Genomic DNA, 18202 nt, shown 5'->3' on the forward strand with positions numbered 1-18202 from the left:
GATGAATCTGAGAAATAATTGACAAATTATAATTAATTATTAATTATATGTATATATTATTTTATCCTGTCAAGGAAGAAGTGACTAGTGGAGTTGCATCCCCTTGACAAGATGCGACGTTTCACTTTGTCTTGACCATTACAAATGGATTGGTTATTGTAATTTGGATTCCAATATCACCCAATTGACTCAACTTTCTTGATAGCTTCTTGTACTCGCACTTCTTTATGCAATTGCTTCATATAGTTGGAGTCTAAATATTTATATATATATATGTATGGATATATTTATTTCTTACCATTCTAGCTATTAAATTCTCCTCTTGGTGTTCTTAATTTAGTTCATAGTTTTTTCCATTGGTATCCACGTAACACCTCCACTTGGATTTTTGGTAGATTGCTTTTGCTAGATCACCTCTCCAAACTAGTTTCCTCACTCGCTCTTTGCTACAAGTATTGATTTTGATTCTTACTCAGTTCTGGCTTTGTCCTCATTCCTAATTTTAGCTCTTCTCTCTTCTTCTATGATTTTTTTGTTTTCTTGTCATAGCACTGACTTGCCATTCTCATTTTATTTTATTTTATTCTTCTTCTTGCTGGCTTTTTATTGTCGCTCTCTTCTTTACTTGTTGCTCTACATCTTTCTTACAATTCTATTCAATCTCACACTGTCAAAGGATTTCTATCCTTCTTGCTTGCAAAAATGATCACAAATCTTTTTTTAGCTACAATATCCCCGAGATTGCCCAATTGATCTCTTCACTTGATCAATTTTTATATTGAGGTCTTCTATGGTCTAACATTCAATATCAGCAAGAGTGCAAAAGAATGAAATTAGGAGAGAATAGCATCATTCACCAACCAGTTGAAGTCTAGGGAACAAGGATGAACCAATGATATAGTATGTGTGTGTGTGTGTATACATGCTGTGTGTGGTGCAAGAAAAATAGCTATGTGAAGAAGAAAAATTGTGATGAAAGGAGAAGTGTGAAACAAAAAAACAACATAATCAATGATGTAAAAGAAAGTATCAACGATCAGCAAAGAGGCATGTAAATATATTTTTGTATATATAGTTAGAAAAATATATTTAAAAACTATATTTTCAAAACTAGTAATATTAATATCATAAATCCTTTTATTATCCTAATATGTAAACAGACACACAAATACACACATGCTAATGCTAAAGAGAAGAAGGACTTCACAAGACGAGAAAAGAAGGCTTTTGGCATGATTGCCACTTATTTGGATGAAGCCAACTTTTCTCACATCATCTCTTGCAAAGGACTAGCAGAAGCATGGAAGACTCTTTGCAACATATATGAGAGCAAGAACTTGTTCAATATCATTTTCACAAGGAGGAAATTCTTCACTTGCAAGATGGAAGAAGGTGAAGACCTCATGGCTCATGTCAACAAGGTAAAAGTCCTTGCTAATCAACTTGCTATTGTTGACAAGCCTTTAGAAGAAAGTGATATTATCATGACCTTGCTTATGAGCCTTCCCGAGTCTTATAACTATCTCATTGTGGCATTGGAATCCATCAAAGTAAAAGAACTCACAATGGATTATGTGATGGCAAGACTTGCTCATGAAGTGACCAAGAAGAAAGAAAAAGAGCCCCAAAGTGAGGATTCGGCTCTGTTTTGAAGGCAAAGCAAGGAGAATCATCCCAACCAATGTGGCAATGTGAGAACTTGCTTCATTTGTAGAAAACCAGGTCACTTTGCTCGAAATTGCCACAAGGCTAAGAAAAGAGATAGAGAAAGTGTAAACAATGCTCATGATGAATATGGAGGTGATAATTATGCATTCATGGCAAGTGAAGGCACTTCCATGGCTGCCATGTTCAAGTGGATCATTGATTCTGGTGCCACCAAGCATATGACTCCATACAAGTGTTTATTTGATACTTATGAAGAAATTTCAATAGCAAATATCCTCATGGGAGATAATGGCATAGTATAAGCTATTAGAATGGGCTCCATTGTTATAGAGATTGTTGTGAAAAGCCAAACCAAAAGGATCAGATTGAAGGACGTGTTACATGTGCCAAAGATAAAGAAAAACCTCCTCTCGGTGAGTAAACTTGTTTCACATGGTTGTAAAGCGTAATTTGATAAGAATGGATGTTTTGTGAAGACATTGAAAGGAGATCATATTGCAAAGGGCTTTAGAGATGGCAACCTCTACTTCATCAAGTGTAAGAAGGTGAATGGAGTTGAAGTGGCGGCATTTGCTGAATTTTCTCAAGATCAAGACAAGTTTGGCATTTGGCATCGACGCCTTGGTCATTTGAATGCCAAGAGCATGAAGGAGCTCCAAACCATGGTAAGTGGCTTAGATCTTGGTCATATAAGCCACAACGCTATGACACTTGTTTGTGAAGGTTGTATTCAAGGCAAACAACAAAGGGCCTCATTTCCAAGTAGAGTTATAACATGTGTAACTAAGTTATTGAGGATTGTCCATTCTGATATTTGTGGATCTATGAAGATGCCATCAATAAGAGGTGCAAGGTATTTTGTCACATTCATTGATGACTTTTCAAGGAAAATATGGATTTTCATCCTCAAAGCAAAGAGTGAGTGTTTCACAAGGTTTAAGGAGTTTAAGGTACTTATAGAGAAGCAATATGAATGTAAAATCAAGGTATTGCATACAGACAATGGAGGTGAATATATGTCAAAGCAATTCAATGATTTCTTAAAATTGTATAGTATTGCAAGACAAACCTCCACTCCTTACAATCCACAATAAAATGGAGTTGCTGAAAGCTCAAATTCGACCATTGTGGAGATGGCAAGGAGTATGCTTCATGTACAACACCTTAGACATGAGTTTTGGACAGAAGCAATGGTGAATGCAGTATACACAAGAAATAGGTGTCCTACAAGTGTACTTATATCAATGACGTTGGAAGAAGCTTGGAGTGGGAGAAAACCTTGTATTTTTCACATAAAGACCTTTGGATACATAGCATATGCAAAGATACCAGATTGTATGAGATCAAAATTCGATACAAAAGGTAAAAAATGTATGTTCGTTGGATATTGTAAAGATACAAAGGCTTATAGGCTCATGTGTTTGGAGACTAAAAAAATCATCAAAAGTCGTGATATTGAGTTTTTGGAGCACAAGAGTGCTTGTGAGCACTTGGAGATGTGTCCAAGTGGGAGTAATGGTGTATTTGTGGACACATTTTCAAATTCAACAAAGAAGGAAGAGGACAAAGACAATGATGGTTTTAAAGGTGGAAATGAAGATGAAGAGGCAAAGAAGGTGGATAAGAAGGCCTCTACAATTGCTAAGACTAGCAATGAAGAGCATGAAGATGTTGATGATGATGGTGATGAGGATTATGAATCTTTGAGTGAAAAAAGACTATCTTCAAAAGAAAAGAAGGTTGGAGGTGACCATGGAGTGCAACAAGTTGAGTCTTCTTCAAATGAAAGGAAATATCCTTTGAGAGATAGAAAACAATGTGGTGAATAGTAAAAGGACCATATTTTTCCTCAAGTAAGTAAAGAATATGCCAATGTTATATTTTTTACTGATCTATTGAGTTTATGTGATGCAATGAAGTCCACGGATGCTATGAAGTAGAAGAATGCTGTAGAAGAAGAGTACAAATCACTCATAGACAATGGAATATAGGAATTGATTCAACTTCCATCAAATCGAGGTTCAATTGGTTGTAAGTAGGTGTTTAGAACCAAAAGGGATGCAATGGGTAATATTGTGAGGTATAAGGCAAGATTGGTTGCCAAAGGCTATTCACAAGTTACTGGTGTTGATTTCAATGAGACATTTACTTCCATGGCCAAATTCACCACCATTAAAACCATTGTGGCAATTGGGGCAGCAATGGACTTGGAGATGCACCAAATGGATGTGAAGATGGCTTTCTTGAATGAAAAATTAGAAGAAGACATCTATATGGATCAACTTCAAGGATTTGTTGAAGAAGGCAAACAACACCTTGTGTGTAAATTGAAGAAATCCTTGTATGGGCTTAAGCAATCATCAAGGGCATGGTACCAACGTATCAACACCTTTTTTGTGAATGAAGGATTTGTGAGGAGTGAGGCTGATCATTCCATGTATGTGATGCAATCAAAAGCCTTCTTGCTGATTGTTATTCTTTATATTGATGATTTGATCATTTTGACCAATACTTTGAAAAAGATGGATTGGTTGAAGGCAAAGTTAGCAAAAGAATTTGAAATGAGTGATTTGAAAGAGTTCCACTATTGCTTAGGAGTGGAATTTGTGAGAGATCGAGCTAAGAAGATCATTACATTGAGCCAAAAGAAGTACATTGAAGAAGTGTTGAAACAGTTCAACATGGAGGAGTGCATGTCCATTGGAACACCTTTGGAGGTAAATTTGAAGTTGATGAAGCTCACGGATGAGGAATTTGCTGAAATTGAAGAAGAAATCAAAGACGTTCCATACAAGGCAGCAGTAGGCTCACTTATATATGCAATGGTTGGTATAAGGGTGGATCTTGCATATGCAGTGAGTGTTATGAGTCAACACATGTCAAAGGCTGGACCAGTTCATTGGGCAACCATTAAGAGGATCTTGAGGTACTTAAAAGGTACTTTAAACTTCAAATTGTCTCTTGGAGGTGATAGTATTACATTGCATGGATATTGTGATGCGGATTGGATTAGAGATGCAAATGATAGAAGATCAACAACACGATATATATTCTTTTTTGGAGTGGGAGCAATTTCATGGAATTGTAAGAGAAAACCAACAATTGCAAGGTCTACAATAGAGGCGAAATACATGGCAGCAAGTCATAGTGCAATGGAAGCAATATGGCTAAGACAAGTTTTAAAAGACATTGGACTTGTGTAATTAGAAGCAACTCCAATGAAATATGAAAATCAAGGATGCCTTGCTTTTGCCAAGAATCCAAAGCATCATTCAAGGACAAAGCACATTGACATTCAACATTACTTCATATGGGAGAAGATTGAGATGGGAGTAATTGACATGGGAGTAATTGACATGAAATATTGTGCAACAGAAGACATGCTTGTTGATTTACTCACAAAAGCATTGGTGAAGGATAGACATTATAAATTGACAAAGGGATTAGGTTTATTAGCCTTTGACCAATAGCAAAGTGGGAGTGTTAAAGTAAATGGAGGATAAGTTAGAAGGTAAAAGATATTATCTTAGATAAGTTGCTAATGGTCAAAGGGCAACAAAATGATGAAGAAAAGTTACCAAGGTGGTGGCTAGGGTTATAGGTGGCGGCTAGGGTTTAAAGTGGCGGCTAAGTTAAGAGGATTCTAGGGTTTAGTTGGATGAAAGTAAGATGAATACTAGCCAAAATGGATATAACTTCTACCTATAAGTAAAAGGTGCTGGAAGTGAGAGATATCTCATTCCACACTTCTCTTGTGTCTAATCTTGCTGATTTCTACTTGTGTCTAATCTTTCTGATTTCTACTTGTGTCTTGCTTATTGTGTTTATTCAATAAGTGATATTGACAACTTCACCTAATAAGTTCTTTTTTAAATCAAAAGTTTTGCTTCAGTCCAACACTACCTGATGTACCTTATATTTTTTCTAATAATATTTTAAAAAATTATTAATTACTTTATTATTTTAAATATTTCTTAATTAATAAATATTTGAAATAATAAATTAATTAATAATTTTTAGAAATATTTTTACAAAATATATCAAATTATTTTAATACAAGTTCTTTTTATTTTATAATTTCAAATATTTCTTCATCATCAATAATTTTTAATTTTTAAAGATAGTTGAAACCAAGTCCTTATATATTTATGTAATCTTATTTTACATGCTAAAACCAAAATACATCCACTAAATTTTCTTTATTAGTGAAGATAGCAACTTAATATATGATATTATCTTCTATAAGATAATGTATATTTTCAATCTTCTTAATCTTCAACTCTATATAAATTATTTTTAAGAGTTTAAAATTTTTCTTTTTATACTTTATTTAAAAATACTCTATTTACTAAAAAATTCAAGTATATCCAAAGAAATTAAGTTTTTATATAATTCTAAAATAAATCAAATATCAATCAAGCTTCACATGATTTTATTTAATAAAAATTGTACCAAATTCTACAATCTTATATAGCATATTTTTTTCTATTAATATAATTCTATCATTATATAAATTATAAATATGAAAAAATTTCTTTTGAAAATACTTGTAATATCAACAATAAAAATCAAAGATTTATATATTTTGTAGTTAATCTTTGATTTATTAAATAAAAATCTAATTTTTTATTTAAAATTATATATATATATATATATATATATATATATATATATATATATATCTTTTTTTCTATAAAATATATTTAAAATATATATATATATATATATATATATATATATATACATATATCTTTTTTTCTATAAAATATATTTAAAATTATATACATACATATATATATATAATTTAAAATTAATTCTATTTTTTATTAAAAATAGAATTATAGAAAAATAGAATTACATTAATTTTTATATATTTTATTATATATATATAATTTTAAAGAATCTTCATTTCTATATAAATTCTATAATTCTATTTTTATAAATAATACTTTAGAATATAATTTTTTTATATTTTATCTATTTTTTATTTTTATTGATAAAAAAAGACTTCATCTATTTTTAATATATCATATGCATACTTTAAATTATTGACCAAATTATCAAATAATAGTTCTAATAAAGTCAATAGCATTCAGTTTTATATTTATCTTCTACTTTGTTAATAGAACTTTCAACTTCCACATAATTTTATTGAAAGTTCTTTGTTGATCTAATATGTAAGTATTTCCTTTATGAGCACTATATACACTTTTTGCTTTAGATGTAGTATTATTTATAACTTTGCTATGGATGAATTACCTAATTTTGTCCATAACTTTGATAATTAATTCTTTTTCATGATATGGTTTGTTGAAATCACTTTCTTAAATTTTATATTTTTGATAATTTTTTTTTAATTTTAGAATTTATCTATTAATAATTATAAAAATCAATAGAATTTTTTTAATAAATTATAAGAGTTTTTTTTAATATTTTTTTATAAAAAAATATGTTTATATTATATTATCTAAAATTGAGTTTTATAGACATTTTTATATTTAATTTGATACTTATAAAAAATATAAAATAAGATACTAAATTAAAATATAGAAAGAAAACAATTGTTTTAAGTTAAGTTAGTACTATATAACAAGTCAAGTTTGATAACAAGTGAATAGTACCTATGAATGTAAAAATTATCCCTCAACTCAATTACAAGATGGCCTCAATTAAGACTTATTTCTAATTGGTGGTATGAAAAGGAAGTAGTAAAAATAAGAACAAAAGAAGCAAAACACAAAAACAAGTGAAACAAGTGCAATCAGGTAATTGTACAATATAAAACAAGTCACAATTTATTCACTAAGTTTTTATCTAATGAAAAATAAAAAATAAATATAAAAGTTATATTTTAAGAAATTTAATTTTTTTATCTTTTCAATGGTGTAAGAAACATATAAATCCAATTTACTATGAATAAATTATGAAGGTTCAAAACTAACAAGTAAATAAATGAATAGTTAAGGTAATAATTTTTTTCTCAAGAATAACTTGTTTAAGAGATCAAGAGTTCAAGCCTCACAAAGGCTCACAAGTAGTGTATATGGGTCTTGAATAGAGGCTAAGAGGGTTATCCTCCTAACTACTTTTAAGGTGCTACAATCCATATGGAACTTGTACACATTCCTTCTTATAAGGACTACACTAGATGTTGGTCCTTCTATTTTCTACTAGTAAAATCAATATTTTTGTATTTTTGACTTCACCATGGTATTCAAAAACACCCAATTAGCCTAAGAACCTTGTAGGGCCTTCAAAACTTATTCCATTTCTTCATGATAGCTTCCGAAGTGATAGAAATTTATTTTTACCAAAGTCTTAGAAATTATTCTAAAAATTCCTAAATAATTCTAAATAAATTTTAAATAAATTTTAATTTTTTTATAATATTTTGATAATATTAAAATAATTTTAAAGCTAAAATTTATTCTATTAATAATTTTTTATAATAATAAAATTAATTTAAATTTACTATAAATCCTACTTTTTATATAATTAAGTAAAATGATATGAGGTTCTTCTTTAAGCTTCTTCTAACTACTAATTAATATTTATGATTTTTTTTATAAGTAATACATATAAATATAAGGCCAATGTAAATATTGATCTCAATAAATAATCCATGATACTCAATAATAAGTAAAAATACTATACCAACTAAGATAATTACTTTTAAGACTTATTAAGATCCCATTTTTACAACTAACATTCTAATTTTCTATTTGTCCAAGGATTTCTGCACTACTCACCATATATTGAGGTTTTAAGCACTCTTAATGCATCTTTTTATTCTAAAATAACTACTGAGTCGATTTGATGACTCTTAATATTCTTTCTAATATTTTAGCATATTATCCTACTTTGACTAATTTTTATCTCAAGGATAACTTGCTTTAAGAAATCAAGAATTCAAAACCTCACCAAGTCTCACAAGTAATGTATATGGGTTATTCAGAGAGGCCATAAGGACTTAGTCTTATCTTCCTACCTATATCCAAGGTGCTACAACCCATATGGAACTTGTACACCTACTTTCTTATAAGGACTAGACTAGCTGCTGGTCCTCCTATTTTCTACTAGTAGAACTCCTTTTTTTACATTTTTGACTATACGATCATGTTTAAAAATACCCTATTAGTCTAAAAACCCCGTAAGGCATTCAATTCTTGCTCCATTTCTTTATAATGGCTTTCAAGGTAGTAAAACTCAACTTACCAAGGTCTCAAAATCTTCTATAAAAATTCCTAAAAAATTCTAAATAAATTCTAAATAAATTCTAAAAAATCATATAATATTTTTATACTAATAAAATATATTTGAGGCTATATTTTTCTATATTTTTGATTTTTTATAGTAATAAATTAATTTATATATACTAAAAATCCTATTTTTTATATAATTAATTAAAAAGACATGAAGTTCTCTTCATGCTTCTTTAAAATTTTAACTAATTATTAATAGTATTTTTATAAGTAATAAATATAGAGAAGAGGCCAATAAAGAAATTGGTCTCAATAATTAATTTTTAATATTTAATAATAAGTAAAAATACTGAATTAATTAAGATAATTGCCTCCAAGACTTACTAAGATTCTATTTTTATGACTTTTCTTTTTGTAAGACTTTTGTAACTTATAAATACTTCTAAATTCTAATAAATAATTAAATAGTCAAAGAAAACTCTCTAACCTTAATATTTATATAATAAAATAACTTAACACTATATTTTGATCAATCCATCAATAAAGATGCATTAGTAGGACTTGCACTATTCATTTGCATTCCTCCTATAGAAGCGGTGAAGTATTATTTGTAATAGGTGTATGTTGCAATTTGAGTCCAAGAAGAAGAAAAGAAATTAGTACTTTAAAAATTTGGATCTAACAAAAAAAGCAGAAGTATCATAATCTAAGCTTATATCTAGCATTTCAAAAGAATCTTGTGGTTGTTTGAAATCACTCAATAGAAACCTAAAATTAATTGAGAATTTTGCATAGATTTGATCATGTCAACATTTATTCAAAAATTAATTTGGAAAAGGCATTCTAATGTTTTCTTCTACATTAAATTACTATAGCCATCCTCAAAGACAAAGTGCATTGAAGGTAGTTGTAAAGAATTGAAGAATCAATTATTAACAGATTGTTGTACACAATAAATTATTAGTCATTGATTATACGTTTGAGCTTAAAAATTGCCATGTTTGATGGACCAAGATAATGATCAATCATTTTCAAACTATCATCTCTCAATCTATAACACTATTTCATGTGCAATGTATAGAACCAATTCTGGTCCAATACAGCATTTACTGTAACACTGTGATCAACACACAATTCTCATAAACTTCTCTTTATAAACACAACGAAACATCAAAATACAAAAGGAAAGAAATAGAAAAAATAGAGGTAGCACCCAAGCATACCCCGGCTCTAAGACTCACAAGTCTGGCCCTAAGCTAATCAATCTTTCTCCTACTATACCCTTTTTCAGATTCCAACCGGTTTTTGTCAGTTAACTGTATCTTGGAACCTTTCACATGACTATTGGTTTCCTGATTTCATCAATACCGGTTCTAATCTACTAAAGTCAAAATTTTAGCACTAACTAATTTACCCGTTCTACATAGCCCCACTCCTAACTGTGCCGCGTCCTTGCAAACATCCAATTCTAGAACCAATTCTCTTAATATTATTGGTTGTCAGCATTGGTTGGCTCCGATAATTCATCCAATAAGATCGTTTCAACTGGTGCTTGCGCCTGAAAATTGGGTTCTTCGATTTTCTCTTCTTCTTCTTCTTCTTCTTTTGCCTTTTCCAATTGCTCAGTTAAGTCTTCATTGGCAAATCCCAACACTCACACTTGCTCTTCCAACCTTGCAATATACTTCTGATGGTCATCAAGCTTGGTCTTCAATTCTACAACTTCTTCAGAATTGGAAGTACTCACCGGTTGTCTTGTTAAATTCAATTCTGCTTCCAAATTTCTAATGCGATCCCGTATTGTAGCAACTTCTAACAACGTCTGTTGATGGTCTTTCTCCAATTTCACACATTTCTCTAGGGATTCCTGCAATTGTGTCTTTGTTAGATCTCGTTCCTGCTTCGAAAGATCTTCTGCAGCTTGATGAAGCATTCTATCCATCTGCCAATCCTTGTCCATTTTGTTTAACCTAACCTCCAATTCTGTATACTTCGTCACTTTCTCAGCCAACTTCTCTTCCAATTCTGCAATTGTCTTCTGTTGAGTTGCAACCAATTTCTTCTGATTCTCCAAATCTTTACTCAGCTCATCACTATCTTGTAATTCGTGCACCATTCTATGCAACCTGTTGAATTGGGGTAAGAGTGTCTCCACTTGATATAACAGCATCTCTTTAGCACTTCTTCATTTATCACCAGAATTGTGTTGACCCTCGAATTGGATAGATGTCTCTCCAGTCAACCGGTTTGGTAAAACCAAAGCTAAAGATGGTTCTGGTCTTTGATCCAATTTTTCCTTGCCCTTAGAACTCGTACCCACCGCGATTGATGGCTGATTGGTTTGCTCCTGCTGATTTTGCACTATCTGCTCAGGTGACTTGGCTCGCTCAGTCTCCTTCTGTCTTTCTTCAAGGGTGACTACCTTCCCTGACTTCTTCAACTTTTCCTTCTCTTGTTCTTGTAGAGGGAGTTTCAACTGATACTTCACTACCTCAGAGATGTAATTGGAACAAAGTAATATAGTAACCTTCCCTAACGTCCTCTTGTATGATAACTCGTTATGCATACGTTGAGCTACAAACTCTGCCCAATTAAACTTCATACCATCCATTGAAGCTACTGCTGCGAACAACAAGTTCTTGGCAATATATGTTTTATGTCTATTTAACGCCATTCTCTTCTGAACAAATCGTAACTACTCTCCCACTTCTGGTTTAAGAACGTCCAGGACCTTCCAACCCTGGCCCTTCACAAACGCGTCGGCCTTCGAACGAAAATATAGCTCCGGATTGAACTCCATCGTCACCTCCGATCCTACGGCCAGTTCTCCAATTGGCAAATACAAAACTTTGTGTAGAATGGGCGCTTCCAATCCCACAATATGATTATGCACCACACTCGAACCATCTGATGGGTCATAATGTCGCACAAATTCTTCTACAATAGACGGATCTAATGGCAATAAAACTCTTGAATATCGCAAGAAACCATAAACGTCCGCCTCCTTGAAATCTTTCTCGAATTTCCTCTGCCACAGCAAGTCAATCTGGCAATTCTCCATATTTGTGAACGTTACCAGCTCCAATTCTGGTAACTCATTCCTAAACCTCACATTCCTTGACCTATCATCCCTCTCTTTTGTTCGCTTAAGATGTCTCGCCATTGTGAAACCCTAATAACAAAACCTCTCACCCTAACACAAAAACACCTCTTTCGGTGTACTCAATTGCTCGGCCACAATTGCAAGAATGGAGGTACTGATTCAGAAGTGCCCCTCTCCTATCAGTTGCAATGGGTTACATCAAAATTACGGCGTATTTAACAAGTCTCCCCTCCTCATCATTAAACATACCCATCCTCAGGTTAAGAGGAAATAATAATGAATTTGGACTGATTAGACAATTACATTTGATATAACTTTAACCGATAACCATTAATACGTGTAGGCAATTTAATGCAAGAAAAATCTTCCAATTGTACTGATCCATTAGGATAACAGTCAATAACTTTATAAGGTCCATACAATCGTACTTGAAATTTTCTTGGAAAATTTTAAAACCGACTATTATACAGCAAAACTAAATCATTGAGTTTAATAGTTTTCAATTGTAATTTGCTATCGTAATAACTTTTCCATCGTTTTTGAATGGCTTCCATAACCATTAAAGCATGAGCTCGATTCTCATCTAATTTCTCCAATTCAGATAACCTAAATTGAAGCGACGCTGTATCACCTAAGCATTCATCCACTGCAATCCGTAAACTGGGTACTTCCAATTCAATTGGTAAAATAGCCTCTTGCCCATACACTAATTGAAAAGGCGTAGAATTGGTCGTAACCTTATAAGCAGTACAATAAGCCCATAAAGCCGCAAACAATTTTGTGTCCCAATCGGTGCCAGCACCCGAAATTGTCTTGGTTAATATTTTACATAAAATTCCATTAGTCTTTTCAGTTTGACCATTGGCCCGAGGGTGATAAGGAGAAGTTTTACGATGCTTGATCTCGTACTTATTTGTTAACACAGCGATAGTATTATTAATAGAATAAGTTCCACGATCACTGACCAATTCTTTAGAGCATCCAAACCGGGTAATAATATTTTCATACAGAAAATTGGCTACAGTGGCAGCACTATCAGTTCGAGTAGCAACAACCTCAGCCCATTTTGTAACATAATCCGTAGCAACCAATATATATCGCTTTTGTCCATTGCGAGAAGCCGGTGCAATTGGTCCCACAAAGTCAATATCCCATTTTTCAAAAGGTGTTTGAGCTAGAATTGGTACTAGTGGCATTGCAGACGTAACAGTTGGTCTACCAATTCGCTGACATGGGTCACAACGTCGGACATATTGATGGACATCCGCAAACATTATAGGCCACCAATAACTAGTCAATAAGGCCTTTCGGGCCGTAGCATCTCCAGCAAAATGACCACCACAACTATCCATGTGACACCCTTCTAAAATTAAGTCAACTTCACTTTGATATATACACCGTTGTAAGACATCATCTTTGCCCTTTTTATAATGTAACTGTGGCGGGTTGATTTTCCTTAACAAACATTTTCAATTCTGGTGGGTAGAGCCCATTGATCAATATTGATAAAATGAAATTTTCAGGTAAATGATTATTGGGCCAACGGCAAATTATGTCAGCTACTCGCCTATAATATGACTCCACAGCCTCTCCTGGTATCATATGACTTCGCATTAATTGTTCTCTCAATCGGTCTTCATATCCGATTGGTCTAAAATGAAGAAGAAAAGCAGCTCTTAAAGCTACTCAAATTGGAAACGAACCCGCTGGTTGTCGATTATACCATTCGAAAGCGGTATCCTTCAAAGTTGCAGGTAACCATCTTAACTACACATCTTCTGTTCGTCCATTATTGGCTACACAAGCGGTCAAAAATTGGGATAGATGTTGATCTGGATCAGCACTGGGCCATCCGCTAAAAATTGGTAGTGGTGCTATACTTGTAGTTCGATCTCCTACTTAGCCCATTGGAACAGAAATTGGTACTGTTAGTCCAATTGGCCCTATTGGTGGTACCGGTGGTCCTGTAGGAACACTAGGTACACCTCCCGATGCCATTGGTAATAATACAATTGGTGGTAAAATCGGAAGTGTGATAGTTTCTGATTCCGTAATTCGTTCAATGTCTTTAATAATCTCTTCCACCGGGCTACTTAATACCTCAACAGGTAACTCCAATTGTTTAAATTTATTTGGCAATAATGCTCCTTGAAATAATGAGCCGAATTCTTTGGTAAATATTCTTTTCTTTACAAATCGTTTGACAGACTTAACTATTAAACTAGAAGAGTCTCCTGCCAATGAAAGAGGTAATTTAGATAAAGGAATGTAATTCTGAAATATTGCCTCCCTCTCAAGAACTGAATATGATCGTATATGTCGACATGCATGCAACCACGGTTTAATCCAACTCTGTCGTCTCCTCTTTTTCTGTAATACTTCTCCCACAATACGGTTTACATTCCTTGCGGCCAATTTCAATTGTCGGTCTCGTTTTTGTTTAATACGTCTTTCATAATCAAAATCATGTTGATGTATCATAACATCATTTCCCTTTTATTTCATAATCTCCTTCTTTCTTAATCATTTCACAATTACCACAATTCTCCAATCTTACAACTCCTCATTCAATATCAAATTTTTCAATTAATGCTCAACACTCATAACTGTTGTCTTTCCCCGACAGCGGCGCCAAAATGTAGTCAAGAAATCCGAATTGCCACAATTTCTGAATTAAGTATAGTTTAAATCGGTTCAAACACAAGGGAAAGAACTGTTGCATGAGTTAATTGTTAAGGTCACCATTAATTGAATATAATCATTTGATATCCAATAAGTTAATTCCCAATCACTAAATTGTATAATATTAATTCTTCAGTACCATGTCTAATTTAATAACTTCAATTACAACATTCTCAATTTCTTATCAATTCTCTATAATTCTAACTTCATTTATATTTTCCAACTCAATGGTCATTCAATCATTTTCAAACTATCATCTCTCAATCTATAACACTATTTCATGTGCAATGTATAGAACCAATTCTGGTCCAATACAGCATTTACTGTAACACTGTGATCAACACACAATTCTCATAAACTTCTCTTTATAAATACAACGAAACATCAAAATACAAAAGGAAAGAAATAGAAAAAATAGAGGTAGCACCCAAGCATACCCCGGCTCTAAGACTCACAAGTCTGGCCCTAAGCTAATCAATCTTTCTCCTACTATACCCTTTTTCAGATTCCAACCGGTTTTTGTCAGTTAACTGTATCTTGGAACCTTTCACATGACTATTGGTTTCCTGATTTCATCAATACCGGTTCTAATCTACTAAAGTCAAAATTTTAGCACTAACTAATTTACCCGTTCTACACAATGCAATAAAGTGTGCAACTTGTTGTTCAAAACATGCATGACTACAAGATTGTAAGCAAATTCATAATCTAGTGGTTGTAGAAGAAGAAGCATTGTTAGGCAAGGATTTCTCCTCAAATTGGTCATTATCAATTGAGAGGTAGCAAGGTGATTTTAAGTTTTTCAAATGATTCTAGGTTAAAAAGAAGTCAATTAAAATTAAATTAAAATAGGATTTCTTAGATGAATCAATCTAGATAGAATTTCAATCGAAGATGAATTTTCATTCATGGATGATTTTTTTATTAATAGATGAACTTTGATTAAAATTAAATGAAATAATAATAATAATAATAATAATAATAATAATTAAATAATATAAAATTTAAATAATAATAATAAATAAAAAAGAATAAAAAAAACTAAAAGAAGGAATTTTTTTGACATTAAATTGTTAATTGGTTTATTATTGTGAATGTGAATTAGTGGTAGAACTTTGCCTTGATTGGTTTATTATTTTGAATAAAAATTAGTGGTAGAATTTTTGCTTGATTGCTGAAATTATTTAAAGAAGAAATAAGATTAATTTTATTAGAATTTAATTAATACCTATAACTACTAAAATTCACATAGTAATTCACTTGTTGTGAATTAAAATTAACTTCCAACTACTAGAGGTTTATTTTAGCTCATATTTTGGTATGAATGTTAAGAAGAAGATCTTATAAGTCTTATGATTGCTTAAAAGGTAGTTATTTAATTGTTGTAGGTTTCTAAATTATTTTAACTTGTTTTAGTACAATCTTTTGGTATTGTTGTAGATTATTGTTTTATAAGAATTTGAATTGAAAGGGGAGTTTGAAGAATTTTAAAGTAAAGTAGAAGAAAGGTTAGTTAAGAATTTAGAATTATTTTAAGAATTAGAATTAAATTAGAATTATACAAGGATCTTCATCAAAGGTGGAGTTCTTCTTTAAAATTGCTTATTACTTCCTTTCCTTGTCAATTCCTTGTTGAGGGCCCATCTCTAGTAGTTGAAGGGATTCAATCACCTTCTCTACTCCTTGTATCTTCTCTTTTCATTTAATTATAAATTTCTTATTGGTAGCAATGTTTTAGTGGTAGAGGGATTTAATCACCTTCTCTACCCACTATATCACTCTTATTCATAAGTGTAGTATAAAAAAGATTTCTTCAATAACAATCCAAGAGTTTCTTCATCAATAATTTAAGAAAAATATTTGAAAGAAGAAATTGAGACAACAAAGAGATAAAGATGGAAGAAAAAAGAAGAAGAAAGAAAATAATTCAAATTTAAAGGCTAGATTTTATGATAAATTCTCTTCAAATAATCAATTGAGTTTTTAAATTCTTATTAAATTAAAATAAGTTATAGATTGATGAAGAAGGAGATTGAAAATAAACTTAACTTGGAAAAAATAAAAATTCAAGTGAATTTCTTAATATTTGTGAATTATTTCAATTATTTCAAATTTAAGTATATTCGTGTGGAGCAAGGAGTAAGGAGTTGGAAGATAGAACCTAGAAAGAAGAAGCAAAAGAGATACTCATCTATTCCCTCTTTTAGGACTTGGATACAATAGATTAGAAAAGAACCTTTATTTTTGATCATATCATTTAAACCTGATTCATAAATAATCAGAAGAATTATTTAGAATTTTTTTATAGTGCTTTGTTCACAAATGATAGGATAGTTGGCAATATAGCAAGATAAGTTTTTCTTCAAATTGGATTGATACATGCAAAGAATTCTTTTGATCAATAATTTTTGTCATTAACCAAATAGTGGATAATTTTTTAACTACATTGGTATAAAGAATAAAAAAAAAAAAAAAAGTTAGAATTCCTTATGAACAATAAAATGCCTTTGCATAGAATATTACTTACAATCATCCTTACACAAGGTTATTTGATATAATAATCTATAAAAAAAAAAAAAAAAAAAAAAAAAAAAAACTTACTTGAAGTGATATTCAAGTAAACATGTTTCTTTTTGGTCATTTCTATTATGTTGCCTTTTTCTATTGGAAGAATTATTTAAATAGGATGCAAGTTGATGAACAAAAGATAATAAAAATTTAAATTTCACAAATTACTTTTTTGGCTTGTTTAATTATTTTAATTTTTATTTTCTAAAAATGACATCTTGATTCTAGAAGTTTAATATATTACTCTATTAGGTTCTATAAACTTGTATTCATACAATCTTTAAAAAATCCAAAGTCCTTACAAACTATTATACCTTCCTTATCAACTATTAGGACTTTGATTTGTCAAACCAAATTAAACATGCTTAAAAATATCTGTGAGGAATTTAAAGATCTTTCTTTAGAAGACCTTGAAGAAGATTTGCGAAGATTGTGAAGACTTCAATCACAAGAAACAATAAATTTAAATAAAAAAGAAGAAAAAGAACCACCACCCATACGAATTAATTCCTTAGTTCAATCAAATGGTCTATCTATTTGAGTTCCAAAGGGATTCAATCTTGCCCCTATGCCTCCTAACCTTTATACCTTCAAAGATACAAGAATTGATGACTCTTTAGTCCATGTAGAGTGTTTTATAGAAATACTTATAATGTATTTGATAATAGATGGCAGTTACTATTTTATGTGATTTTCAACGACATTTAAAGAAAGAACATATGAATGGTATTGCAACCACTCTCTTGATATCTTTGTAAGTTGGGATATAATCTAACATGTCTTTTTAGAGTAATTCTAGCTTGAAGTAGGACAAAGCACAGTCTTAGAACTTTATCTTTCTTTAGATATGAGAAGGACAAAGACATTACCTCATATATTTGATATTTTAAATTAGTGGTGAAAAGGTTTATAAGAACCTTGCTCACTAACAATACCTTAAAGCATTTCTTAATTCAAAGATTTGTCAAAGAAAAAATAA

The sequence above is a fragment of the Physcomitrium patens genome, chromosome 7 (assembly GCF_059467195.1).
Source record: "Physcomitrium patens ecotype Gransden chromosome 7, ASM5946719v1, whole genome shotgun sequence".
Taxonomy (NCBI): domain Eukaryota; kingdom Viridiplantae; phylum Streptophyta; class Bryopsida; order Funariales; family Funariaceae; genus Physcomitrium; species Physcomitrium patens.